The sequence below is a fragment of the Brienomyrus brachyistius genome, unplaced genomic scaffold (genome assembly GCF_023856365.1).
Source record: "Brienomyrus brachyistius isolate T26 unplaced genomic scaffold, BBRACH_0.4 scaffold120, whole genome shotgun sequence".
Classification (NCBI taxonomy): Eukaryota; Metazoa; Chordata; class Actinopteri; order Osteoglossiformes; family Mormyridae; genus Brienomyrus; species Brienomyrus brachyistius.
In genome coordinates this window covers 302734-330347 of record NW_026042395.1, presented here as the reverse complement: position 1 = coordinate 330347, position 27614 = coordinate 302734, and the positions used below count along the sequence as shown (strand labels likewise).

The 27614-nt window shown below is 45.0% G+C and overlaps 1 long non-coding RNA gene across 1 annotated transcript; it reads right to left on the bottom strand.

The window, feature by feature from the left end:
* Positions 1-7265: 7265 nt before the first annotated feature.
* Positions 7266-27105, bottom strand: LOC125727833 (uncharacterized). The gene is made up of 3 exons (XR_007388867.1): positions 27007-27105; positions 9005-9144; positions 7266-7544 (listed from the first exon to the last, which is right to left on the bottom strand). It is a non-coding gene; the product is annotated as an uncharacterized LOC125727833 (long non-coding RNA).
* Between the last annotated feature and the right edge of the window lie 509 nt (positions 27106-27614).

The following is a 27614-nucleotide window of genomic DNA, read 5'->3' as shown; positions in this document are numbered from 1 at the left end:
GATTCCCACTGAGACGGGGGCGGCCTCGAACGGATAAGGACTGACACGGAATGAGAGGTGGCATAATAACGTACGTAACGTGCAACAGGTGTGGCAGCCTTGCCGTTGCAGCTTTGCGACTGTGACCAAAGGGGATCTTTGAAAAGTTTGCAGGATCAGGCTACAATAGCTGCCCAGCGCACAGCCGTTACTCGACCGTTTTACATCACAACGAGGGCCTATTGTCACGTTTCTATGCCCTGGCATCGGCATCGAGGGCGCCCCGCTCATAATTCCCCACTGCCGACGGCTAGCCCACTGTTTTGACATCTACGCCAATCACTACTCTGGCACGCTATGAAGTCACCCCCTTTGTGACGCTGTTTCTCCCACTAAATCTTTTCTCATCCTTTGTTTAGGAGGGGATGGGGGGGGGGGGGGGGCGAGAGGATTTCCAAATTAATCGGAACAATGATTAAAACTTAGCATCTCGCTCGGATGATCTTAGACAATGGCGGTGGCCACGGCCCATTGTGGCAGCATCCATTAGCCAGCACTGAATTGGCAAAGGAGGAGAAATTTCATCTGTGTGGGGTCCACTCTGCAGTGGTTCTTTCACTGCACCAGTGCCGGAGACCCGCTCGAGATGACCTAGCCACTCTGTACAGGCTCCTTGATGAATGCAGCACTTCTTTGTAGACTGCAAATACATCTCTGGGGAAATTAATGGTATAAATTGGACCAAAATGAATCGTGGTTTCTTCTCCTGGGTACTGTAGATGCAAAAAAGAAAAAAAAAGTTTTGATTTCTGTAAAGCATAAAATATTTTTACACTGAGCTGCCTAACTGGCTGACCTTTCGCTCACGAGGTGACGTCGGTAATTAGATATAATCGTTTAATTAAACACAAATATTCACACCGTAGTGAAAAAACAGCTCAAACCACACGCATAAACAACATTGTTTATGTTGGTTTATGTATATAAATTATCTATACATAAACAAGTTTTTCTCCATAACAATGTAACATATGGAAAAGTCTAATGAAATCCTAAGCAGCAAAGTGCTTCGATGTGTTGTATCATTAAACAGTAAGTTGGCCGAGAGCTAATTTCCCTACACAGGAAACATTTCTATGGTCCTTCAGTACTGGGGACACTGGGAACACTAGAGCTTTTACAGGTAGATACTGGTCCGACGGGCCCCACGGCGTGTACGCATCATGCAGGCAGCCGGGCTTTCCGCCCGCTGTATATTTTTTCAATGTGTTCCTGCTACTGCACTGATGCTGCTGCCATCAAATGTGCCAGGTCAAGCTTCCCCGGCCAGACTCGGGCCCCACGCCTTGTGAATCACAGCACTGCGATGGAAATTTCTGCACCACCATGTGAATTACCGCACTGCATTTGTTGTTAGTTCTTGCAGTTTTTAACTCCATTTGTCCGTTTATCCATTTTCGCCTGACCCTCAGAAAATTACTGAAAAATCCATCTGAAAATGTGCAACTGTTGAGATTTCCTGCCATAATACAGCTGCATAGCTAATATTTCCATACTTTTATGCAGCTGGACAGGGGCGGGGCCACAGGGCCGCAGAAAGCTGATTGACTCCCAGAGTGGCCCCTCCCCTGTCACACACCAATTCAAAACATATCATTGGCTAATCATAAAGCTGGCCACTTTGTACAAATTATGACCCTGCTTATGCCCCCCACCTTAAAAAAAAAAATCATAGAAATGCCCCTGTAGACACTTAAGTGGAGCGATTCAGGTTACATACTTTGTTCACAGGAACGACAGAAAAACTCTCTTGGGATGTTAAACACCAATCTTTTGTTATGAGTCATTGTTCCTGACCTTAATGCTGGGCAGCACAACAGCCTTACTATCTAAATCTTCCTGTTATCTGTGGTCTTTGAATTACACACACACACACACACACACACTCACCCAAAAGCATGACTGCAAACTCAAAGCAAGCCGATTGCTCTTCACTCTCGTTGGCTGCAGGTACGCGGCCCTTTCAGATGTGCTTGGCTTTATTACCAGTTAATTACTAATCATTTTCTTCAACAAATAGGAATATGTAATTTCATAATACCATTGTTTACGACAGACGGACAGCGGACAGGGAAACAGCTCTGGGTGCGTATGCAGCCGTGAACAGCTCTTAGTGGAGTGTCCTCCTATTTCAAACCGCTTCCATAGCCCTTAGCAGCTGAAGGACTTCTTCCCAGACATCACCACATCAAAGGCATTCAAATTCAAGTCTGTTCAAACACAGAAATATCGGCTGGATTCAATTTCAACGCACTTATTTATTTTTCATTCTGCAGCATGGAGGGGACATAGAAAGCTGAAATAACATCGCTTCTCAGTGTCAAGGGAGAGTTCATGTGCCCCACGGCTTCAGGACGGAGACAAAAAAAATACACGTGTGTTTTTAAGGTCCGCCATTACTCGGGGTGCCGCCTTCCTGTCGGGGGGAGAGCTGAACCGTGTCAGAAGATGGGAGACTGCGCTGGGTTGGATGCCAGTATGAGAACATTTACATGTATGTTTCCTAAGCAACGACATCTTCCTGTCTTCCATGGCTTTAGCGTCTTACTCACAGTGTTCAGAAAGCCACGTTTGTATGAGAATAATTAAATGATGCCCTCCTTGCAGGACTAAAGTGACGTTCCTTAATTGCAAATGGAATTTACAGAATTTACAGTCAATACAAAAATACGTTGTTTCCTATAGGTTCATCATGGGATATTTTAGCATTCAACCAAAGGAGGTTTGTTCCCATCTATCCCAGACTAACAAACGACAAATTATAATATTATTATTAAGTTCTTAACTAAAGTAACTGGGCCAGCCTTCTGCATTTATTCTTCAACCACTCACTGCTTCCTGTGCTTCAGTGTCCCTGGTCTTGCTTGGGGAGGGGTGGGGTGGGGGGGGGGGGGGGGTCACATGAGGCACAGTCTAAGAAAACCAACCCTTTGTCTTTGGTTGAAGAATTAGTTTTATGCCAAGACCAAAGAAAAGAAGGCATCGTGTAGATCAGCCCTACGATGGACTGGTGTCATATCTAGGTTGCCTTTTCCTTATGCTCTGTGCTACCTGGGGTAGGATCTGCCACCCCAGCAAACCTCAGCATAAGTACTTGAAATGTGGACGGTTCAGAATAGGTCCAGTTTAAATCTGGCAACCCTAAAAAGCAGGTCTTCACCAACGCGTACATCTGAGGACCTCTGATCCCCACAGGCCACTCTAGCCACGCATGTTTACGCGCATGTCGAGAGCCTCTGATCCCCACTGCCTGCCGCAGCCACGCATGTTTACTTGCATGCGGGCGTGCTGCATCCCTGCTTCTCATCTCCCTTCCTCGCGGGCTGCCAGGTATGGACCGGGGTGAGCCTGCTTGCTATTCCAATCCCTGCCTCTCTTCTGACAGCCTTCAGAAGCGCGCCAGATGACCCCAGGCCTCACACCCGGTCGGCCTTTCTAGGCCGGGATACACGGTTCTCTTTAGGTATCACTGAATAATTAACTTGCGCGCGTGTGAGGGGGGCGTCTGCGAAGGTAAATAAATCATGCCGGCGTCGACCTGCCGGCTAATGAAAGCAGGAGAAGGTGAGATTTTCAAGCTCCAGAGCGAGGATGAGGCTGTCCTCGCGTGTGCAGGCTGTGTGGGGTGGAAATCAGTATTGATGCAAAAAAACCTGGGAGGCGGGGGGGCGACTAAGAGATTTACAACTAAAATGCCAGCAGAGGAACAGACACAAAGCAGCAGAGTATCAAAACTGCTTTTGGGAATACACTTGCAGCCATTTTTGTTGGTACAGTATTGGGAAATGTGCGTTTACCTGCTAATGAAGAAGCTGAATTGAAACAGGAAGCATGACGACAAATGTCAGGTCACAGACATTTTGGCCCGCCTGGGGCCACATGTCGGGTGCTCAGGGTCAAGCCCTCCACCCCCCCTGGCAGCCCTCACTGCATCCAAAAGTCAGCTGCAGCTCCTGGGAAGGACATAAGATTGTCTTTACCGGGGCCTGAGAGGGAAGGCGATTCTCTCGCATTGCACAGTGCAAGACAGGGACGGTAAGCAATCCTTTCAATTACTGTTGCAATTCAGGCTGAAATGAACATTCCAAATGTGTTTATAGTCACAAATTCAAGAATATACGTCATGCCTGAAAAAATGACCGCAGCAACCACAGCCTATAATTAAAAGTATTGCTATTACTATAACAATAATAGTATGATTATAGCTCCTTGACTGGATGTGGCCACAGCGTATTACTGTTTAGGGCTGGAAAATTCCGGTCCAGAAAGCACAAATTCAGACCAAGATTTTATTTCTACCAACCAGTTCAGTATAAAAAAATCACAGTCACAGAGTACTCAACCGGTTGGTTGAAACAAAATCCTGGTCTGGATTTGTACTTTCTGGTCCTGAATGTTTCACCTCTGTTCCTGTCATCAACAATACCAAAGTGCATGCTTTGCAAGCCAAGTCCACTGCAGCTAACATGGCGGTCCTGTTCTGAGGTCTACCTGTGCAGTTCCTCGATAGAGGTGACCCTGTTCTGAGGTCAGTCTGTGCTGTGTTTCTCTAAAGAGGAAGGAACTGTAATGCCTTCTAAATCATGTGATAACAAAGAGTGTACAGAAAGACTCACTCTTGCTAAATTACACAGGGTCTACTTAAATCTAGTTTTGGTTTGGCAACACAGAAAAAAAAGAATAATCAAATAATCAAAATGACTTCTCAGCATACGACACAAAAAGGATGATAGGAAAGGGTAAAATTCTGCTCTAACTGTTGTATACATACAGCTCATACAGCTCGTACATACATACAGCGCGTACAGCTCGTACAGACGGACAGCTCATACAGTTCGTACAGTCGTACAGCTCATATGGCTCGTACAGACGTACAGCTCATACGGCTCGTACAGACGGACAGCTCATACAGTTCGTACAGTCATACAGCTCATATGGCTCGTACAGACGTACAGCTCATACGGCTCGTACAGACGGACAGCTCAAACGGCTCGTACAGACGTACAGCGCGTACAGCTCGTACAGCTCATATAGTTCGTACAGTCGTACAGTTCATACGGCTCGTACAGACGTACAGCTCATACAGCTCGTACAGATGGACAGCTCACACAGCTCGTACAGACGGACAGCTCGTACTGCTGCAAAAAGTCAGTCATTCCTAAAAATTATAAATATTTCATATTAGGTATTCGAATAAAGTCAACAATGTAGAGTTTTTAAATAAGGACTTGGTTCCACTGGAAACATCACTTGGAATTTCAAATATCATAATATATTAAGATTGAGTGAGGCGTTAAAAAAAGACACAAGAACAAAGAAACACACGACGACACAGACATCTCATCTCCTAAAGAAAGTAACAGCTCTCGAATGATGACAGTAATACACACTGGATGGATGGGGGCAGGCTTATCATAGCTGTGTAGGGGGGGCGCCTAAAATCTTCTGTCTGAAGAGCTGAATGTCTTTGACACTGTTTCTCAGATGCACAAAACGCACACGCCCAATCCCCAAACATTTTCCATTTGCTCATCGAACAAAAACTAGATTAGCAGCGATTTAAAGAATCACTTTCAGTTTTCTCAGAGTAAAAACACATCTTGATTTGATAATCCCTTCTTTCATTAAATATTGCATTAGGGGAACTTTGTACTGGTGTCTTATAAAAACCAGTGACTTTTTTCCAGTATTAAGAGCTACTTGAGGACTAGCATGACAAAGGGATAACAGGCAAGGCGTAATTAACCCGGGGAAGGAAGCGAAACTGCTGCCATAAGTGTCCACATGTTTGTTGTGCAACTGGAACAGACTGAGACAAAAATCATTGGTGGATTGTTGTTAATTAAAGCGGGGGCCACCCGTTTTAGCCATAAGGAACATGAAAGGGTGAGCACAGAACTTGGAGCAGCATGATCTGTTACGCTGGACCAGACCACTAGGGGGCACCGCGGAGCCCCCTGTACAGTAATTAGGGAGAACGAGGAGGGGGTGATGGACTGAGGCCCGTCGTGTCTGTCCCCTGTAATTATCCCATGATTGACACAGCATGTCAGGAAATGGCAGTGGGCGGGCAGCTCTTTGTCCACCGTGAGAGCTGATACCGGCGGCCATTTCAGGGGAAGAAAAGGAGGGAGAAGAAAAATTTACCATACATTCAGCTTCCTTGCTATAGTGTCTTTTCTCTGTAGGGTCAGATTCCCCCCCCTCCCCATCCCAGTTTGCTCTGTGGGGTCTGAGCTATGGTGGTGGGCCCCATGTAACCCCCCCCCCCCCCCTTGCCCACACCTGGGCACACAGTGCAGCTTGGATATGCAGCGACGGAGCAGGACCTCTGCGACGAGGACGCACCCTCAGTGCATCTGCATTCAGGCTTTGTCAGCGGCCATTGGCATGTGAAAGGGCTGATATGTTAGGCTGGACACAGGTGGCCATGGGAGGGCTCCAGGAAGCGGGGTGGCTTTCACAATTGATCGGGGCATTCAGCTTTCTTTTGAGGTTTTGGGTGTGAAGGGGGGGGGGGGTACATTATAGCTGGAACTTGAACAACAAACATAATTGTTGTGCTTTTTTCCATTTGTCTGTCTGCTGAACATTGTGCTTCCTTGACGAAGTATAAAACAAAGCCTTAAAACTTATTTTACTCTTTTTCCACGTAAGAAAAAGCTTACGCAAGAGGACCCCCCCCCACAAGAACCACTTCTGGTTCCCTGCTGGTGAACCCTCTCTGACCTCTTTCTACACGACTCCTATGAGAAGAAAGGGGCCACGACAGCGAACATCGAGAGGCTGGCAGTGCGGGACCGATCGCTTTTTACCTGCCATCCAGAAAGGATGTCAGTCTCTCTGGTGGTGGTTTTCCAGTTGGCTTTCTAACATCTGTATGTTTTGAAGGCATCATTTACATATCCATCCATCCATTCATTTTCCAAACCGCTTATCCTACTGGGTCACGGGTGGTCCGGAGCCTATCCCGGAAGCAATGGGCACAAGGCAGGGAACAACCCAGGATGGGGGGCCAGCCCATCGCAGGGCACACTCACACACCACTCACTCACACATGCACACCTACGGGCAATTTAAGTCCAATTAGCCTCAGCATGTTTTTGGACTGTGGGGGGAAATCAGAGTACCCGGAGGAAACCCCACGACAACATGGGGAGAACATGCAAACTCCACACACATGTGACCCAGGCGGAGGTTCGAACCCGGGTCCCAGAGGTGTGCTAACCACTGCACCACCATGCCGCCCCATTTACATATCCATCACTGATAAAATAAAGAATAAATATTCAGACCGTTAGATGTCCTGATGCAGCACAACATGCAGTTGAGCACTCTACGAAGCACTGATGTCATCATCTTCTCCACTTCTTCCATGAGTAAGTAGGGTATGTAGTCTGGAGGGGGAGGGGCCAGCATACCGTTCTGGAACTTGGCCTGACCTGCTTCGCCTCCCTGATTGGCTGGAGGAGGGATGAAATCTTCCTCCTATGCACAAACCTGTCCTATATAAAAACAACAAAGTCATCAGCATATAAGTAACCCTCAGACCAAAACTCACCAAAGAATAAAAAAACACTTTCGCATAAATGTCACCCCATTAGCTTGTCTCAGAGGACCAGCTGATACACATCACTCCAAACCAAAGGCCTACATTACTAGATATCTTGCCTCAAGTTCTTTTTTTTCCAGGGAGAACCTAGGCTTTGAATACATGTCATCAAGGTAAGAGATCTTAAAATAGATTCCTGAATGCTGAAACATCTACTTTTGGCGAAAGAGAATTAACTCACATAGTATCCAAAGTGCTTACTACAGTCAGGCCCTAATTTCTTAATTTTTTTGTCACATTTACATTTAACAATAAAAGGACTGGCTTAGCTAATCAAGGGAATTCAGTAAGTAAGAATCTAGTCTTTTCTCTGCTGGTCCTGAACATACAGCCAGATAACCACTGACGATATCAGGGTTACGGACCCCACTCAGCTCCAGGGCCAGGCTCAAACCACGAACCCTTCCAGCCCACACTCCCTGCTGCCCGGCACAGTGCCTGCACAGCCATCCTTACAGATGAAAAGAGATTCTTGTCAGATCTCGGCTGCCGGTTGTGCATTTCCTACAGCAGCACGGCGAGAACATGCAGTACCAGCTGGCGAGGAGAACGACGGCTCGACCCCCTGCCATGTCAGCGCACTCCCTTTCCAGGGCAAACGCGTATCCGGGAACGCGGGAAGCGGAAGAGCTCGTGACGTGTCCCGAAGCACCAACGAAGTGCTTCGTTTAGCTAATGTCTGGCACTAACTGACGATCGAGTACAGGTGAGCAGAGACGCCCGGCAGTATACATCTGAATAGTGCTACATCAACATCAACCATAATATGTACATGCACCGACCAACCATAACATTAAAACCGCCTGCCTAATATTACGTAGGTATTGTGCCACCAAAACAGCTCTGACCCATCAAGGCATGGACTCCACAAGACCTCTGAAGGTGTCCTGCGGTATCTGGCACCAAGATGTTAACAGTAGATCCTTTACATCCAAAGAGGTGGGGCTTTTAATGGATTGGGCTTGTTTGTCCAGCACATACCATAGATGCTCAGTCGGATTGAGATCTGGGGAATTTGGAGGCCAAGTCAACGCTCTCTTTCATGCTCTTCAAACCATTTCTCAACAATTTCTGCAGTGTGGCTGGGCGCATTTTCCTGCTGAAAGAGGCCACTGCCACTGGGGAAGACCACTACCATGAAAGGGTGCATTTGGTCTGCAACAATGACATGTACCACCTACCAAAACTAAGTAACATCCACATGCATGCTAAGACCCAAGGTTTCCCAGCAGAACATTGCCTGGAGCATAACACTGCTTCTACTGGCTTGCCTTCTTCCCATAATGCACCCTGGTGCTTTCTATTCCCATAATGCACCTTGGTGCTATCTCTCTCCCCATGTAAATGACGTACCCGCATGCAGCCGTCCACATGATGAATCAGACCAGGCCACCTTCTTCCATCACTCCATGTTGCAGTTCTTATCCTCACATGTCCATTGTAGGCACTTTGGGCGGACGGTGGTCAGCATGGGCCCTCTGACCGGTCTGCGGCTGCACAGCCCCATACACAACAAGCTGTGATATGTATTCTGACACCTTTCTATCATAGCTAGCATTATTTTTTTCAACAATGCATGCGACAGTATCTCTCATGAGTTATCACTCCAGGCAGGCTAGCCTTCACAACCCAAGCCTATCAGTGAGTTTTAGGAGCCCATGACCCCATCATCGGCCCACCTTCCATAAACCACTTTTGGTAGGTACTGACTACTACACACCAGGAACACCCCACAAGACCTGCCATTCTGACCCAGTAATCTCGCCATCCCAACTTGGCCCTTTTACCGCACTTTTGGGACATTTTGGTCCCCAAATGTGATCTATGCAAACCTCCCACCCCCCCCCCCCCCCCAAGCGCGCGCGCACACACACACACACACACATGACACACAACATGTGCCAAAGTGTGTCAGCTTTGCCATTTCGACGCCTCTCTTAAACTCACCCCAGTGTTTGCAGCGACCATCCAATACAGCCGAGGGTCTGGTGGTAGAGCACCAGCATGCCATGTTTGGCCAGTCATTACCTCAGCAAATCATTTAACGAATGTAATTCATTAATTAATTGTGCTGGTGGTGATATTTAACGCACACGTGGACTGGCTGGGGGGAGTTCGGGGAACCAAACTTCATCTAACCAACAAGATAGCAGTATCAGGAGAAGAGGAGAAATTCTTTTTGTGCATTTTCATATGTTCTAATGTTAATTTTTGTTTTTTTGTTCTGGGCAAATATCCACTTACCACCCCGATCAATAGCGTTAAACATTTCCTCTGACTGCCTAACCCTTATGAGCAGTACTGTATATAATGCACTGTATGTAACTATCCCTGTGATGGGCTGATACCCCTTCTGGACACTCTGGACCCCCGTAATGCCACATAGGACAAGCAGGTATGGCAGACGAATGAAAGCATACACCTATAAATATTGTACATTTATGCAGTTTGAACAGTAAAAAGGATTGAATGGCTTCGGATTATCGTCAACAGTTATGGTGGCATGCAAAATGATTAAAATGCAGACAGTGTATAGAAGCTTTCCTTTAGTAGCTTATTCGGTAATTACCATGAAATAACCTTACATCATACCAGCGACGTGCAAAAACAGACAGCAGATGGACAAAATACCCATGAAGTTTGAGGCATTGAGGCTCGGTGAAAGGAACCGCCAGTCTGCTTCAGCGTGTCTCTGACTTTACTGGTCTGTAATTTCCTGTGCATCTGGACAGGCTGCCCATGCCAAGCCTCCAGCCCTCCTCCGCTGCAGCTATAAAGGGGGCAGCCCATCCAACTGGGGATGACGTTAGAAACCCAAAGGCGCGGGGGGGGGGGGGGGGGGGGGCGCACTTCCGTTTGACCCCCTGTGTGTGTTTTTTAATTAGGACGATTATAACAAGAGCGGCTGGATAAAGGTTAGAGTCTTCCTTCTGGGACTCTGCAGCAGGCATGCAGGAGCCCCCAAATTGCCACGGAGCGGCAAGGCAATTTGACCTCCAAACACAACCGAGGAGCCAGTTAATTATCCTCTTCTTCTTTTATTTTTTACAGCTGACTCAATTACAGTGTGCTGATGGTGAGAGGAGAGTGCGTAGGTAATAAGCCATGTGTATCTAAGGGAGGTACCATGACACCGCGAGACGACATAAAGCCTAATAATGGCATATTAAGCATTATAGGGATTTTACAGTCCCGTATAGAAGGTGGCATTTTTCATCAGTTGAAACTGATGGCTTTTATTGCTCCATGTGGAGGTATAACCCCCCCCCCCAATGACATTCTTGGTCAAAAGAAGATGCATAATGCATAACAAGCTCCTTTTATTAATCAAATCGTCTACCTGTTCCGAAAAGTATCAGGATCCTGATGACGTATCAGCGAAGAAATTTCCAGAACAGCTGATATGGCGCAAGGAAAGGTGGAGGGAGGAGGGGTTAAATCGCTCCTTATTTGAGTGATTTTCCTGTTGGGCCCCACGGGGGGGCTGAAACCACAGGGATGCTGCATTCTCATTAAATCAGCCAGGGGGCTGGAAAGAGACTGGATTAACATCCCCCGCTTTGACCCGTGTCGCACGGCTGAGGACACAGGAAGTGCGAGCCCTGTGAATGGGGGGGGGGGAGGGGGGGCACTGGCGCTGTCACAGCGCAGACGATCTGAAACGTGATATTTGTCGCAGCTGAGGCAGACGGTGCAGCCATCACCAGCAGCATGTCCTCTTGCAGAAAACGCCTGTTTTAGTATCGCTGACAGCTGGGTGCCGCGTTCCACGAGCCGGTCGGCGCCGCGGACAGCAACCGCGCATGGGTACGCGCAACGCGGGAATCGCTGAACCTCCTGATCTCACATCTGAAAGCGAGTGTCTATAGAAAACGTGCAGAACTCTGCCCATTTGCCTCTCATTCTTCTGAATTCTGACACCATTTTCATGCAAGATTTAAAAGCTGGCCGTCCATTTCAGGACCAGGAGGGCAGACACGGATCCTGGCTGCAAGATAATTACCGTTTGCTTATTCAATCATCTTTTATAACCACTTACCCATTACAGCATCCCAGTCAGTCTGGAGCCTGTCCCAGGATGCAATGGGAATGAAGACACCCAGCACAGTAAGCCTGTCCATTATGAGGCACACACTCAGAAGCTGTGTGTAATTTACAGCCGCTGGTTCATCTAACCATGTGTTTTAGGCTGGTAAGATGATAATCACAATACAAGGGGAGAACTGCACACACACACACAGTCAGGAGCCGGATCTGACCTCCCGGGTCTGGAGATGTGAGGCCACGCTGCTACACACTGGGCCACCCATCCTCTGTCTATATTATTTAATGTTTGACACACTCCTTCTCCATCACCATTACCGCAGCAGGTGCAAGATGATTGGCAGCTGCACAGCAGGACAGCCGAGTAGGCACCAATCACAGGTCACGGGGTCAAATAAGGAGAAATCGGAGAGGAGGGAGAGGAGTACCTCCGAGGAGAACACACGGCCTGGTCTCTCCCCTCCCTCTGCTCCTGCAGGAGGAGATTTTTCAACAGTGAAAACGCTGAGGGCTTTGCAAGACTTGCAGGCTTTTAGAAATTGAAATTACTTTTTTTTTTTTTAGAAATCGTTGCGAGGAATTAGAGTAAGTTATGCGTCACATACAGTGAAAACTTCACTACCGCTGCAGTGTCCGTGTTCCTCGCGGAGTAGCTGGGCACAGACATTCACTGTGTGCGCAGGATGCAGTGGCGGCGGCAGAGAAGAAGGGGCAAATCTGCTGTGCTGTAGCAATGCCGCATGAGTGATGGAACGCATTAACACGAGGCAAGCCCGCCGAGTCTGTGAGGGGGGCGATCCCCCGCAATGCTGCTTCTTTTCACGCAAGTCCGCCTCGTGTGATACGTTTCCACTTGATTGAGCTCAGCTGGCTTCAATTAATAAGCGCTCGTTAGAAAGGGCCAATGAGGACACAGAGATCAGCGACTGCCATATTTCCACATAAAGCTTACAAATGTGCTGTTGACATGTTGTTCCGCTAATGGGTCAAAGGTGCTTTTTGTTGGATTTCAGTAAGTAATCTTGGATTTCCTGGGACCATTCAGCTTCTGCGGTTTCACCCTGCCTCGCGGCGACTTCTAGCCGGTTTCTCTGCTGCTACAAACCCACAGCGAAGCCTCACCGATCAGCCGAGAAGCAGGCCAGCGATCGCTAAACTTGTGCATGCAGTTAGTGATTCGCAGAAACAAGTAGGTCACAGAGCGTGGCGCTCTCTGGATGACCCAGAAGCGAGCCCCCCGCGCTAGCCCGCTCCCTATCCTCACACCCACCCCCTCGACCTGCTGATTCCTCTCAAAGCTTCAGGCGTACCGCATCTCTCAAGAATAAAAAAATTTCCTTAAATGAAGTTCATTTTTAAAATAGGAAAGATGCTTAGAAAAGGTAATTCATTAATACACACTCATACAATATACATAAAAATATTACTCATGCTTTTAATGCTAATGAAAAATCTTAATAAAGACTGACGCGTAATTATACATTAAAAAGAAAATCAACAGCTTGTTCTTATTATTGAACCGGAAAAAATATTTTTTAGCTGCTTCTGAAATGAGCGTAAAAATGGCACACTGCGTAGTTACAGTATCGTTTTAATATTTTTATAAAAACATGGACCAATAAATGAATTTATAGAAAATTTATAGAATATAATAAATATAATGTACAGTCTGGGTCTTTATAATGAAAGAACATTTTTTTTTGTTTTTTCAGGGACAAAAAATGTACTGCAGTATGAAAATTAAGCGAGCAGAGTAATGTCAGGCCACACTGGGGTGGATGGTGTATAAAAACAGGGCTTTTAAAGGATGTGTCCTTCAACGCAGAAAACATCTGAGGAAGGGTTAGTGAATCGGGCCGTAATTCGTCAACGTTCTGTTCAGTGAACCTATGGGAGACCTTCACGCATCTGGGCAAGGTTTCTGGTTAGAACAGACCGACAAAGCGGCGACTCGAAAAATAGTTATAGCAAAAACAAGGTTGGGCAGGATTAAAACGAATGAGGAGCCATTTCCGCGGGCTGGTAATGTGACATCGGTGGCATTGATAACAAAGGAGAAGCGTCTCGTCACTTCAGAGGCTGATTCAGCGGTTTCTACACAACATCTCGTCCTCTTTGTCTGAGTTATTAAAAAATTTAAATACATCCCAAAGTGTGGGGGTGGGGGGGGGGGGGGGGGGGCGGCGTCTTGCTCCAATTGTGCACTTGCCACAATTTGCCACAAGGACACCGGTGCATTAAACGTATTAAATCACATTAGCATTACAATAGCAAAGTCTCTGCAAGGTTTCACCAATCAGAACAGGCCAAAAAAAAAAAGGTGGGGGGGGGGGGGGTGGGGTGCAGCAAATTGCTTTCACTGACGGCAAAACACATGGTCCATTAATTTTAATAAAAAAAAAAGTTCCCTAGTAGTTTTAATTTTGTCCTTTGTAATAAAAAGACTGTAAGCTAAAGTTATGGCTCTCTTGAGTGCCCAGAAATGCCCCCCCCCCCCATCAGATTGTGGCCATTAACAAACTCAATTAAAACATATAAGCCAGCAACAGCTCCAAGCAGCCCCACGTAACCTGAGGCTTGCTGGAGGATCACCTGATGATCCCCTGCTTACATGCATCCTTGCCTATTTTTTGACTGCCAAAGCATCATTTAAAAAAAAAAATCTGACGGATAACTCACAGTGGCTTCAGTGGTTCGGTTAAAAGTACTGCTAAAAAATGAGTCCGGCATGCAATGCGTCATGTAAAATGACAGATTTATCTCTCTGTCCTGCATAAAATGCCCACATTCCTAATGGCAGCCCATCACAGAGACATTACAAGCAGTTCACACCTCTATATTTGTTATCTACATGCTCAAAGCTAATTATGAAAAGACAAAAAAGAGTATTGCAAACACAGTGTGGTGCAGAATTTCAATACGATTAGGGATAACCTGTTTCACTAAAACTGCATGGCGCATGGTGGAAATATTGTCAATAAATAAATCCTGTAAAACAAATTTGTAATCGAAAGAATATTGTTTTCTCCATCTCCTGTAATGTGCTTACTGTTTTTAAATATCAATTGCTGTTCTTCAATTAGCTACATTTTTTTGCACCATGCATGCAGATGCATGGTGCGAAAAGGCCATGCAGATTTTTAAAAATACATAACTTAGGTGCGGGTTGGCGCCGCATCCTGGGCTGTTCCCTGCCTTGTTCCCTTCACCTCCAGCATAAGCCCCGGACCCCCCCATAACCCTGAATAGGACAAGCAGTTCCAGAAGATGGGTGGATGGATGACCTTGGTACAGTATTACATACTGATCTAGTGTTCTGTTAATGGATGGAGAGATGTCATCGTCTTTATGTCTCCATGAGCCAGAAATGACATGGAGGAGAAACAGAAACCACCTGGTCCAACGATAACGCGAAAGAAAGGCCACTGGGAAGCAGGGCCACTGGCTTAGGAGCGCCGAGAAGTCCACTGGGAACCAGGCGCATTCATTTATTAGCTCAGAATCAGAACCAAGACCAGACTTCAGAGGTGCAGGACCAAGGATAAGTAGGTCTGATGATCAATAAAATGTAATGCAATTTTTTTCATACCATCTTGATCATAAAACCAGGTGGAGCAACTTTATTAGTATAATTGATAAAATGCAATGTTTCCAAGAAAAATTAAGGTCCTGACGGGGGTTTCAGTGTCCATGAAGAATCGAATATAAGAGCACCAGTACGGAAGGATCAAGCTCGGCAGCCCGATCTCCATCACCTTTCTTTCAAAAGAAACTCCAAATAAACTCCTGTAATTTTCGATTTTTTTTGTTTGCTTAAAAAAAACCTCTCCCCTCCCTTTATGAATGATAGGATGTTATATTGGGCATCCATTGTAAGTGATGGATCAGGAACTCCTTCCCTAAAACCTCACCATTAAGCTGGGACAGTTTAATATAGTGCAATAAATTAGAATCTGTGAACAGACTGAAGTGAAGGAAAAACTCCACATACAGTCTATTACTGGAGTCTAGGCAGGGGCTAATTAAGCAGGCCAAATCTCAGAGACTTTAATGATGTCCTTATTTTTTTGTTGGGAGACTTAATGAAGAAGGCCTGTGGGATTCACGTGCCAAGCAGGAGCTTCTGGGAACCCGTTAGAAGGGTGCGAGCAGAGGCTAGAGGAAATTAGCCCAGGGTCAACTTTCTCGCCGAGCTTAGCGGCTGAGCAATGAGCCGGGCGGGGGTTGGGGGGGAGAATTAACGAGGCGAGCTCGGCGAGCCGGCGCGACTGCACCGACCTTCACTCCTGGAAAACCGCTTGTGCGGTGTGAGGATTATGGCCCCTGTCTTTCCACTCAAGCGGGGTCGCCCTCCCTGTGACTGAGGGGCGCGCACACACCACTGGAGTCAGTTTTCTGGTTGTTCCCCTAAGGACTTTGACAATAACATGCAGGTTCAGGCACACATTAAGCTGCTGACAATACTGTACTTCAAACTAATGTTTGAAAAACAAGACCATTATATACATGCATATCATTCTATTATGCACAATATCCGCGAGTTGCTCTCGAAAAAGTAGATTACATAAAAGCTGTAACAATTAAAAATCTAAACAATTTTTATCTAAACAATCCACCTCATCGTTGAAACAGAAACGAACGTATATTTATCTGCCACTTAAGAGAATAAGTCGCAGGCACATTAAGGTAAACCTGAAAATAACCCAGACACAATAATGGAACAAGATATGCCTTTTAAAATACTGTCAGACAGGTTGAACTAACAGCTCTGCATTTAATTATATTAATCATATTAACTGTTCACATCTGCAAAATGCCAGCCAGATGGTTTATACATATTGCTGCAGATATGGGGTGAGCGGAATGAGAACGATAAAGGAAAATGGTAGAGAGGCACTTTAAGGATACAGGTTTTATATAACGCTTTACAATCAGTGCACCTTCATAATGCATTCATAAGAAGTACGTAAGTATACCTTAACATCCTAACATACCTTAACAGCTTGAATATACATTAATAACAATCACTATACAATCCTAAGATTTGTTAGTATCATATAATGTTTGTTATTAATGTATACTACAGCTAGTAAGGTATGCTTACATGCTGCTTATGAATGTTCTATGAATGTGTTATGAAGGTGCACTGAATGTTTACGAAGGAATTATGCAGGCATTATGAAGGTGCACTGAATGTTTACGAAGGCATTATGCAGGCGTTATGAAGGTGCACTGAATGTTTACGAAGGCATTATGCAGGCGTTATGAAGGTGCACTGAATGTTTACGAAGGCATTATGCAGGCGTTATGAAGGTGCACTGAATGTTTACGAAGGCATTATGCAGGCGTTATGAAGGTGCACTGAATGTTTACGAAGGCATTATGCAGGCGTTATGAAGGTGCACTGAATGTTTACGAAGGCATTATGCAGGCGTTATGAAAGTGCTAATGCAAATCTAACAAATTTTATAAGCAGCATACATTTTTTTAACCTGTATAGAAATTAATGCTGGGGGAGATTCAAATTAATTATGATTATTTTGATTATTGTGCATTATTAATTATTATTATTATTATTATTAATTGTGTCGTTTAGCGGACACTTTATTTAAAGTGACATCAGCCACAGTTCCTAGCCATTTATACAATGTAACGCTGGAGAAATTCAGGTTAAGTACCTTGCTCTGAGACCCCTCCTGGGCCTGGAATCCATCCATGCTCAATAACCGCTTATCTAATTAGGGTCACTGTGATCTGGAGCCTGTCCTGGGAAGCACAGGCTCCAGCAGAGGGCTGGGATGCATACAAGCTGCAGTGCTCTCACACACACTGGGCCGCTGCCACCAGGAACAACAACCGCTCTCCGGAAGACATGCAGTTTGTTAAAAACAGGATAAGGAAGCTTAAAGACTCAGAGTAGGCGGGACTGTCGTGTGCCGCCAATCAACGGCCAGCTTAACCTACTTCTCATTGGCAATTCTGCTTAGTTCCTATTGTTGAACCCCGCCCACTTGGGATTTTCCATCATAAATAAACCATCTTTGGGTTGCGGGAAGCTTTATTTTTAGTGCCTGTTGTGTTTTGCTGATTTTTTCCCCCCCTTGTTTTTTAATTCCACGTGGGACACCAGTCTGCACCTCAAGGCGTCTGAGCAGGGACACCCCCTGGCGTCTGTAACGCCATCATGGAGTTTGCTGCACTGTGGCTCGGCGGGTACACTGCGCTACATGGAGGCGGACAGTGCTTTATGATTCAGCAGCCGCATCAGAACGGGCCTGTTTGGGTGGAAGCGTCACGGACAGGTAATAAACATTCGGGACTTCTGCCGCTCTGCCTTCAGTAGTGTAATTAGGTCTCCCGGACTGACCGAGCCGGATGCCTCCCATCTCTGGCCTGCATCGCATTCTGGCAGTGTCAGGATCGGCAGCCTGTCCTGGCCAGAGAAACATGCTTCATGCTCACACCTTGCAATTTCAGCTTCGCTGCCATGAATCACGGAGGCATTTTCATTTTGCCGCTCTTCGTATTGAGCAGGCAGAGTTAAGTGCTGGTTGTTGACCAGCGAAGCCCACATGAATAACAGAAAACAGCCCCACAACAAACCCTTAATTAAAACACTTGACGATTTTTCAAATGTAGCTATTCCAAAGTTTCCTTAAATAAAGTAAATAAATAGCACCAAATGAAATACATAAGTACCATTATCACATCAAACATGTCGAAATGTCAGTGAGGGTTTATATACTGACGTGGCATAAAGGCCTTGATTCATAAAAGCTTTGGCGTGACAATGGATCGAACAAGACATTCAAATGACCCCTGTAGCTGAAATCACCGCAGTAAATCCTCCACTTTCAAACTGGTCACCACTCTCCGTCTTTTAGCTTAGAAAATGGGTCACTTGAGCACTGTAATGACTGAAATGTGTATGTAGATGTATCCAACAAATAAAAGATGGTTTCGTTTCACCAGTACAGTGCCGCCAGGCTCAGCGTGCTGGAAACCAGCTTAGGACGATGCAGCCTTTCACAGACTGATAAACTGACACAAGATGTTGACAATATAGTAACACTTATATTCATTCTTTAGTAACATGACAGAAAAAGGTTTACATTTGTGTTTAGGGTGTCTTGCTGGCTAGAGGCATCAACAAATATTACACGATAAACTAATTTAGACGAGTGCATGAATGAAAATGAAAACGAGGTAATTCTATTTTCTAAGCAAGTATGAAGAGAACAAGAACCTGCTTTGATGAGGCCAGAATATGAGAGGAGATTAACTTAGCAGCTAGCTGAAATCCAGGTAGCCAGAAGTGAAATATCGTACATTAAAAAAATCTGCTTATTATCATTGTGTTTGTCACCATTCATCTAAACCACGGTCACAGGAATTTGTAGAAGCTAAAATGGAGGAAGAGAATTGCAACATTAATTTGACCTTTCCTGATAACCGATCAACTCAGTTGGTGGTGACTCAGAGCCTGGTCTCCACCGGAGGAGGTCACCTCAGCCGCGTCGGCGATGAGCCTACGCCCCTGAGCGAGACTCCGGGGGCCGGCAGCCGGGACTCTTCCACGTCTTCTCAAGCTGAGCTGTCTCACAAAGCGCTCGAAGGACTTCCGACGACTTCTGTAACCAGGGATGAACATCCACAGCATCCACATTTCTGCCAAAAGCAGGATCTGCTCTCAGTTCTGGTAGCACCACCTGATAGCAGGTTATCATGTGACTCAGGTCATCTTCTCCCTCACCACAGGAAAGCGTCCCGCCCACGCCACCAGCCGCCTAGGATCGCTACAGTGTCAATCCTTGAAAATTTTATATTAATCTTCTGAATTCTGATATCAAGCTTTGGAAATCTGATAACGAGAAAATGGTCAGTTCCACATGATTGTAAACTGAACAACTTAATCTTATCTACAACACACATCTCCTACATACAGTAATCAGTTGGCTAATTCAAGTGAGCTACAATGGAAATTTAACATATAACATCTAGTTAAAGTTCTAGTGTCACTTGGTGATCAATAAAGCATGTTGGCTACTCCAGACCTTTATAAAAACCAGGTCAGTTTAAAACTGTAAAGTACAAAGACACTATCTTAGACTGTTACAACCTGATATTGTACAAAGAAAACTGAATTATAAATGATTCTGTATGCAGGTTCAAATAATATGCCTTAAATCACCAGTAATGACATTTATAAATTGCTATACTTCATCATACTGCATCATTTTCTGGGCATGTACAGAAACATGCTTCCTTCCCCTTATTTGCCCCAAGTTGTCTCAGTAATCCTGTTCAACTAGATTTAAAAACATAATTACCTCTAATATGTATTTCTTTGTATTTTGAATATATGTAAATATAAGCCTAATATGTATCCAAACACTACCTGAGTCAAACACATGCATCATGTTAGGTGTTTACCGAAAGGCGAATGGTGAGACTAGAATATAAGGACACTAGATAAACTACGCAGCGCATCTGAATTCACGTTCCACAAACCCGACGCGGACAGATGGCCAACCAATGCCATTCCGTCGTGACCGCAGAGCGGACAAACAAATGGAAAATTTATCGATCGTTGTTTTTTAACCGAGTCGCATGCAGAATTTAATAAGCTTTGACACGCAAAACAGCCCGTAGAGTCAATCCTACATTTCTCCTTTATGCAATTCTTAAAAACCATTATTGTATACATTAAAATCACAGTTACTGTCATAAATACCACACGTCCTTCTTCCATTACTTATTATTTAGCAATGGACTGTGATGATATTTAAAAGAGATGAGCTCCCCTTCTCTGGTCTGGCTATTGGCTTTTCTAACGTCTAGAGCTGCTGCTTCCATCCAGTCACACTGAACAAACATCACACAGAAACCAGCCACCAGAAGGTGCAATGTCTCAAATTTCAAGACAGGATATTCTGGTTCAAACATTTGGCAGCTGTATTCAACATCTTGCTGACTGACAAAAGACAAAAGCTGTGTATTTGATATCTACATATCAAGTATGCCACCTTGTTGGTTTGACCTAGAGTTTATAACTAAAAAAAAAAAAAAAAGATGTACAACCTGTAATTGTTTTTTAAAAAAGAAAGAGATCTGCCAATGACTTTCAAACACCGCAGGGAATGAGCCGTGAAAACGGAATATCACTATGCATATTTACTCATAAACAATACATATAAAATTTATATACAGTACATATACACACTGCATATATATATATTATATATATATATATATATATATATATATATATATATATATATATATATATATATATATATATATACACACACAAATATGTATAAATATATAAGACTCACATTAAAAAAAGATTAAAAGGACAGTGATAAATTATAGCTTATAAATAATGCAAAGCCAAGTGATTAAGCACGGTGCAGAATTTCTGAAGCGCGGAGCAGCCTGTCGATATAAATGTGTGATCGGATCGACTATAAAATCCTCTGAAACTCTTTGAACTTTCTGGTCTTTGCTGTGCCAGCGGAGGCCTCTGTTCTCCCCCCGCTGACTGGCAGCCACGCCAACCCCTCCCTAAATCAGTAGTAAGCTATCTAGGCGTGAGATGGCTGGGTAAGGCACCGGATGCCTGTGATCGCGATGCCCGGAGGCTGCGGGTCTGAGCCCCCTTAGAGGCCCCCGTCATTGCAACCCTTGAACAACCGATGTTCTGAATGCGCTGCCATATTAATGGGTACATGAATGCAAGTTGCTAGTTGGAGACAACCATTGAAAAAGAGAAGAGGGCAGCTAGTAACAGCGTGAAGAAACTCATCACTACATGCCTTTGTGAATCCGACAAGGGCATCTTAGAGAAATGCCTCTTATATAGGCTGTAGTAGGTGACATCGACACCTAATAATGAGGTGATCAAGCACAAATTATAATGATAATAAGGACAGCGATCCAGACTGTCTCTATAAGTTATGAAATGAAAAGTAAACAGAAAGAATGCACAGTAGTTTCATTGAAGTGTAACTGAAACACAGGCTCAGTCACAGATGAACCAGCCTCCCCTGCAGCTCTGCTCTGCTGTGTCCCTGCTTTTCACCCTCCGGCTCACAATTCAACCGTTAAGAAAAAGAACTTCTCCTGCCGAACTGAACCCGATTCATTTTCATGCAGGGTTCCAATATGGCCGCATGCGCCAGAGTGCTCAGCAAAGCAGATTTGAAATGTATAACAATCATTTTACTGTAATGTATATATATTTTTTAGATAAGATGTTTGAAGAAATCTCCTAAAAGGGCTTTGCACACACCCCCCCCCCCCCTCCCCCCCGACATGCAGGTGTTATCTTGAAGAGAATTACAAGCAGATTGGTGTTTTTTTTTCTTTGTGTGTCACTGAAACCCATTGGGTTGCATTGTCGGTACAGTTCTCATACTAATCAACTACCTCCTTATCAATAAGTCCAAAAGTATAAAGTGTAAATAAAATAAGCATAAAGAGTTCCTATTACCTACTTGAGGATCCAAAAATTGTAGCGATGTCTGACATTTATTACTGATTTATTACTGATTTACTAGGGATTTAGCATGAGCGCCCACGCTAGCTGTATCCCACTGGCATGCGTGGGGACAGGCCGCTTTGCTGGGTGTAATTCTGATGGAGAGTCTTCAAAAGAGATGGCAGGTGCTGGAATACAGGAAGGAGATTTTGGCATTACGGTGACCTAGAGCACGCTAAACTGAACAGGAAAATGAAAAGGTAGAAATCCAAGGTCCCGCCCAATGCCGCTTCAGGAATTTTCACAGAAATGCAGGACGACGATCGCTCAGCAGGAAAATCCGACGGTGCTTGTGAAAATCTCCCCCAAATCCAAGGACAGCTGGGAATGCTTGTCAAATGGAAGAGTCGATATTGCCCGAGAATGAAAAGAAAAGTTTTAGACACATACGGAAGAGGCAGCTGCCTTGACGGAGTGGACAACCTACTACTTTACGAAGGAGCTGTTTTCTGCAGTACGTTTAATGCAGAGGTGGAATAATGCCACATGTGGGAATATTCCTTTATGTAAACAGAGAACAAACTTTTTCCAGTCCAGTCAAGCAAGCTACACAACGAGTCAAAATACAATGAACTAAAATACAGATTCCTGCCAAATAATACAAGACAACTGTGTAGCAGAAAAAAACCCATTAGTGGAATAATTAAGATGTTGATGTTATCATTCCTAAAGGCCAAATAGACTTAGAATCTTGCGCAAAATATAACAAACCCTCCCCCCACTCGAATAAAAAAAATATTATAATAATATTTTTTCTAAAGCAAGGTTTCCCAATCCGGTCCTCGAGGACCCAGAGTCGGTCCACGTTTTTGCTCCCTCCGAGCTCCCTGCCAGCCGGTCCACATTTATGGGAGGGAGGAAAAACGTGAACCGTCTGTGGGTCCCCAAGGACCGGATTGCGAAACACTGTTCTAGAGGATAGTGTGGCGTATTACAGCAATTCAGCAGAAACTGATATCGAGTAGTACGGCACTACCATGGGACAGATCCCCACTGGCAGAATTCTGTCGTCAAACCTAAACCAAGCACGACCCCTGGTGGCAGAAGAAGGACATTGCAGCAGACCGATCATCTCAAACACGCAGCGTGCCAAGAGGTCATCAGCAAGTGACAGTCAAGCCAAGAGAGTACAAGGAACATAGGAAGGTGCAGGCAGCAGGGAGCAGCAAATTACAATCATCCATAGATTCAGTACGGCAAGCCTGGTGCCCAAGAAGCACAAGGTAAAGCAGTGTTTTTCAACCCAGTCCTCGGGGACCCCCAGACAGTCTATATTTTTGCTCCCAGTCGGTAGGGAAGTGGGAGGGAGCAAAAATGTGACCCATCTAGCTGGGAGGGAGTGAAGACTTGGACCGTCCGTGGGTCCCCGATGATTGGATTGGGAAGCGCTGAGGTAAAGCATGTCCCGGATGGTATCTTCTCACTATTAGTGCACAAATGAATGACTCTGGATACCTTACACAGTGTAACAGCATTTACCACAGTGTGCCATATAAAAGTGAACAACAAGGTACAATGACTCAATCACATCATTAACTAAACCACAATAGCAAGACTTTCTGCTCTAGCTAAACCACACTTCAATTAACCTTATTTGTCAGACACGTCTATGGGAAGATACGATGTAGAATACAGGATAAAAAAGCCTTTTTAGATACTCTATACACCCACACGTGTTATTCTTTGGTTACTAGCATCCCACATTTTTTCACACAGTCACTGCAGGTCAAAATACCATAATTAAATATGAAGAGTCTCACATACATTTTGAAATTGTGTTGACGGGCTGTGCATAGTTTTTATATCCTTGTCAAAAAACTATTACCTAATTAATAATTATTCTGATATAATCAAAACCCTCACCTACAGAACAATGTGTTTCTGGGTGATTATCACAGATCCGCAGCTTTTTAAAAAAAAAAAAGTAATAAAACGCCGTTTTTAAATCTTTAAAAAACATCTCGAAGAGCAGACAGACAGCCCGCATATCACACAACGAATCTACTCCCAAGTGTACTATGACAAACATACCAGACAGCTGAAAGACAGCATCTTTCATCTTCTCCCAGAGAAATGCGATTTTTTTTTCTTTAATGGAGACTGATATCAAATATTTATCACCTTGAGTTCTGCTGAGGTAATTGTTTCAACCATAAAAACAATCACTGACAAGGTCAGGCACAGCTAGCTTTCAGGAAAATGGGACATTTCAGGATAACGTGTCTTTAACCTGACAGCAAGTTATTGATATTTAAATGAGATGGAAACAAGGACATTGCCACAGAGTAGGATGACACTGATCACAATTACACCCATCTGTCCTGAACTGTCTTTTTCTGCAAGAGCGTGCAATAGTAGGTCATTTATTACATGATACCCCTCTTCAAATGCCTCTCCGGAGTAGAAAAATGTGAAGATTTGATAAAAGTTGCATACAAAGGGGATAAATGTATCTTATCACAATGTCATATTCCATCCATCCCTCCAAACTACTTATTCAGAATAGCGGTTGTGTTGAGCCCGGAGCTATTATAGAGACACCTCATGCCTTTGAATGGTGGCACATGTTAGAAAGTTACAAGGACCTTGGCTGGCTTACAAACCCTGGGAGTTTGAGGCCAAGGTGCGAGACCACAGGCTATGGCACTAAATAAGTCATAATTATTTCAAGTTGTATCTTTTGCATATAAGCAATCAAACGGACAAAACACTTAAAACGTATGACATCAAGGTCCACGATATGATGGAATTAAATGACGTATGCTAGTGAGTAACAACGGCAGCGCTCATTTGAAATGATTTCAGCATTTTTACGTAGGTGATTATAAGTTCAGCTCATTATTCTCTAATGAAACTGCATGATCTGGTTAAGTGTCACAAAATGAATGCATTTTAATATTGTTAAATATTGAACTACATAAGTAATGAAACAAAGCCAACCCTTACGACTAAAAACACTAAGATATTTTTACAATTGCAGGTGTTTGGAAGGAACAACACTATGAAAGCAAGCCCTTCAGTACAGAGAATATGAGAGAATATGAGAGTGAAATGAGAGTGAAAACGGAAAATGAACATTAATGGAAACCTGCCTTGGCTGAGTTACTGATCGTGTGATGTCGTACCCTGAGAATCAGGGTACGTGTGAACACAAGTGCCGACATCAGCTGTTTGGGACGGCGTGCTATTCCTCACAAACACGCTGTTTGTGCTGAAACATAACCGTGGTACGGGTGACCTCCTAGCCGAGATGCCCCCTGTCCTGACCTGCTGCCGTTTAGCTCACAGAACAACCGTCTCCCTTGAAGAGCACTCCAGGCTGGAGTGATGCCAAATGGACCGGTTCTGCCACGGCTTATCCGCTCCACCAAAACGACTACACAAAACATGACGGGCCGAATGAGAGATACACCTCGTGTCGCGACACGCTTCCAACATGTTTAATATGGCAGATGTCTGCAATGCACTTGTGTTTGTGGTGATCAGACTGTGAAGACAAATATCCTTATAGGCCAATAAAGGCTATCTATCTATCTATCTATCTATCTATCTATCTATCTATCTATCTATCTATCTATCTATCTATCTATCTATCTATCTATCTATCTATCTATCTATCTATCTATCTATCTATCTATCTATCTATCTATCTACAACTATGCATCTAGAAAATGGATGGAACCTAGAGATCAGTTATTATTGAACACTTGCAGATTTTATGAAGACAAAAAGACAATATGCTTACATTTTTTCTTTTAACTCACTTCATTACTACTGGAAGTACGGTGAACTTCCCTTGTATCCGCCCTTTTGTATGATATTTCTGAAAGGCAGTTATGCAAGTAGGTACTTTAATGCACGTTACACCTCACTGACGCATAGAGAAGGCAGAGACCTCGGGGCAGTCGAGTAGCAGACATTCGGCGTGGAAAAAGCCATGCCCTTCTAACGATCTAATGATCTGCATTCATATTTATGACAAGTGCATTATGTGTTTTACCGCGTTTTAGTCCCACTGCACTTCCGACTGCATTCTTGGGCTCATGCATTTGCAACAGTATCCATACTTCTCACATTACGGAAATAATTAGTTCCTCTTATGACCTTCTAACCCATCCATGGACGTTCAATAACCTCTTACCCATTTATGGCAGGTTCCGCAGATGTATAAGGTGTAAGGCTGCACACACCCTGGATGGCACACTGGGCTGCCCCCCGGCTCCCACACACCCCGAGTCCCCGCTCACACAACAGGGCCTGGATTTGACCCACCATCCTCGGGGGAATCGGGTAGTTAGCTGTACTTAAATGCCGCTATGGGTTTATGTTACGCCAAGCGGCAGGCTGGAGGCGGGTTAATATCATACGCTAGAGAAGCCACCGAAAGCTTGTTACGGGCCTTAAGTCCCCCGATTCAACACATTAATCCACTTCAGCATTCTCCCTCGGATTTAAGTGTGACTGACGGACAGGTATTACCCTGTAAACTCTAAACGCCCGTGACCCGCTCCGAAACAGGGGCCACTGGAAGCACTCTGCAGCCGAGTGGCGAGAACAAAGGCGGAAGGCATTTTGTCACACCCCCCGCCCCCAGGTGGACAGGCCGCGCTACGGCCGCGGCATTTCAAGGGCGGCCATGTGTGATTCCGCGCCCGCTTTGATGTCAGCTCCGGGCCGCATTTGCATAGGAGAAGGAGCGGCGACAGCTACATGGGGATATTTAAGCAGATGGGTGAGACAAATCTGTGCGGTTATTATCTCCTCTCACCATCCAGGTAGCTGGGGGGGGCGCTCCCAAGTCCCGCGCCGTCTGATCCGCTTCCAGACTCACGGTGCCCCTCGGGGATCGGCGGGTCTGCCCGCGCAAAGCCGGATTTAGCCACAGCGGTGAGGGCGGGGCCTCTGGAGTACGAGCTTTCAAAGACTCTCTCCGTCAAAAGGTGACTAATAACCTCGAACCCGCTGCGTGTGAAGAGGGAGAAACTGACATTTCAACATCTTGCGCAATGCCGCAAGACTCCTGGCCACCCGGAATTCCTCCCTTAAACGCCTCTCCCTCACGTCAAGATGCTCCGCTGTCATCTCTAGTTTCTAACACACCTACAGCTACGCTTAGACTACGGTTTGAGATCAATGATGAATTATCGCTTAGCGGGGGCTGGCCGATTAGTTAAGGATATGGACGCGAGTCCCAGGAGGGCCCTCCCAGGGGAGATTAAAAAAAAACTGCGGTGACATCTCTGCTTTTCCCCCCTTTCCGTCTCAGAGGCGAGTCACGATGTTTTGACTCGCATTTCTCAGGTTTTTCCTCCAGAGAATAAAAATCTTTGAGAACTTCACTGAAGCCTCAGCTGGATGTAAACAGCAGATCCCAGG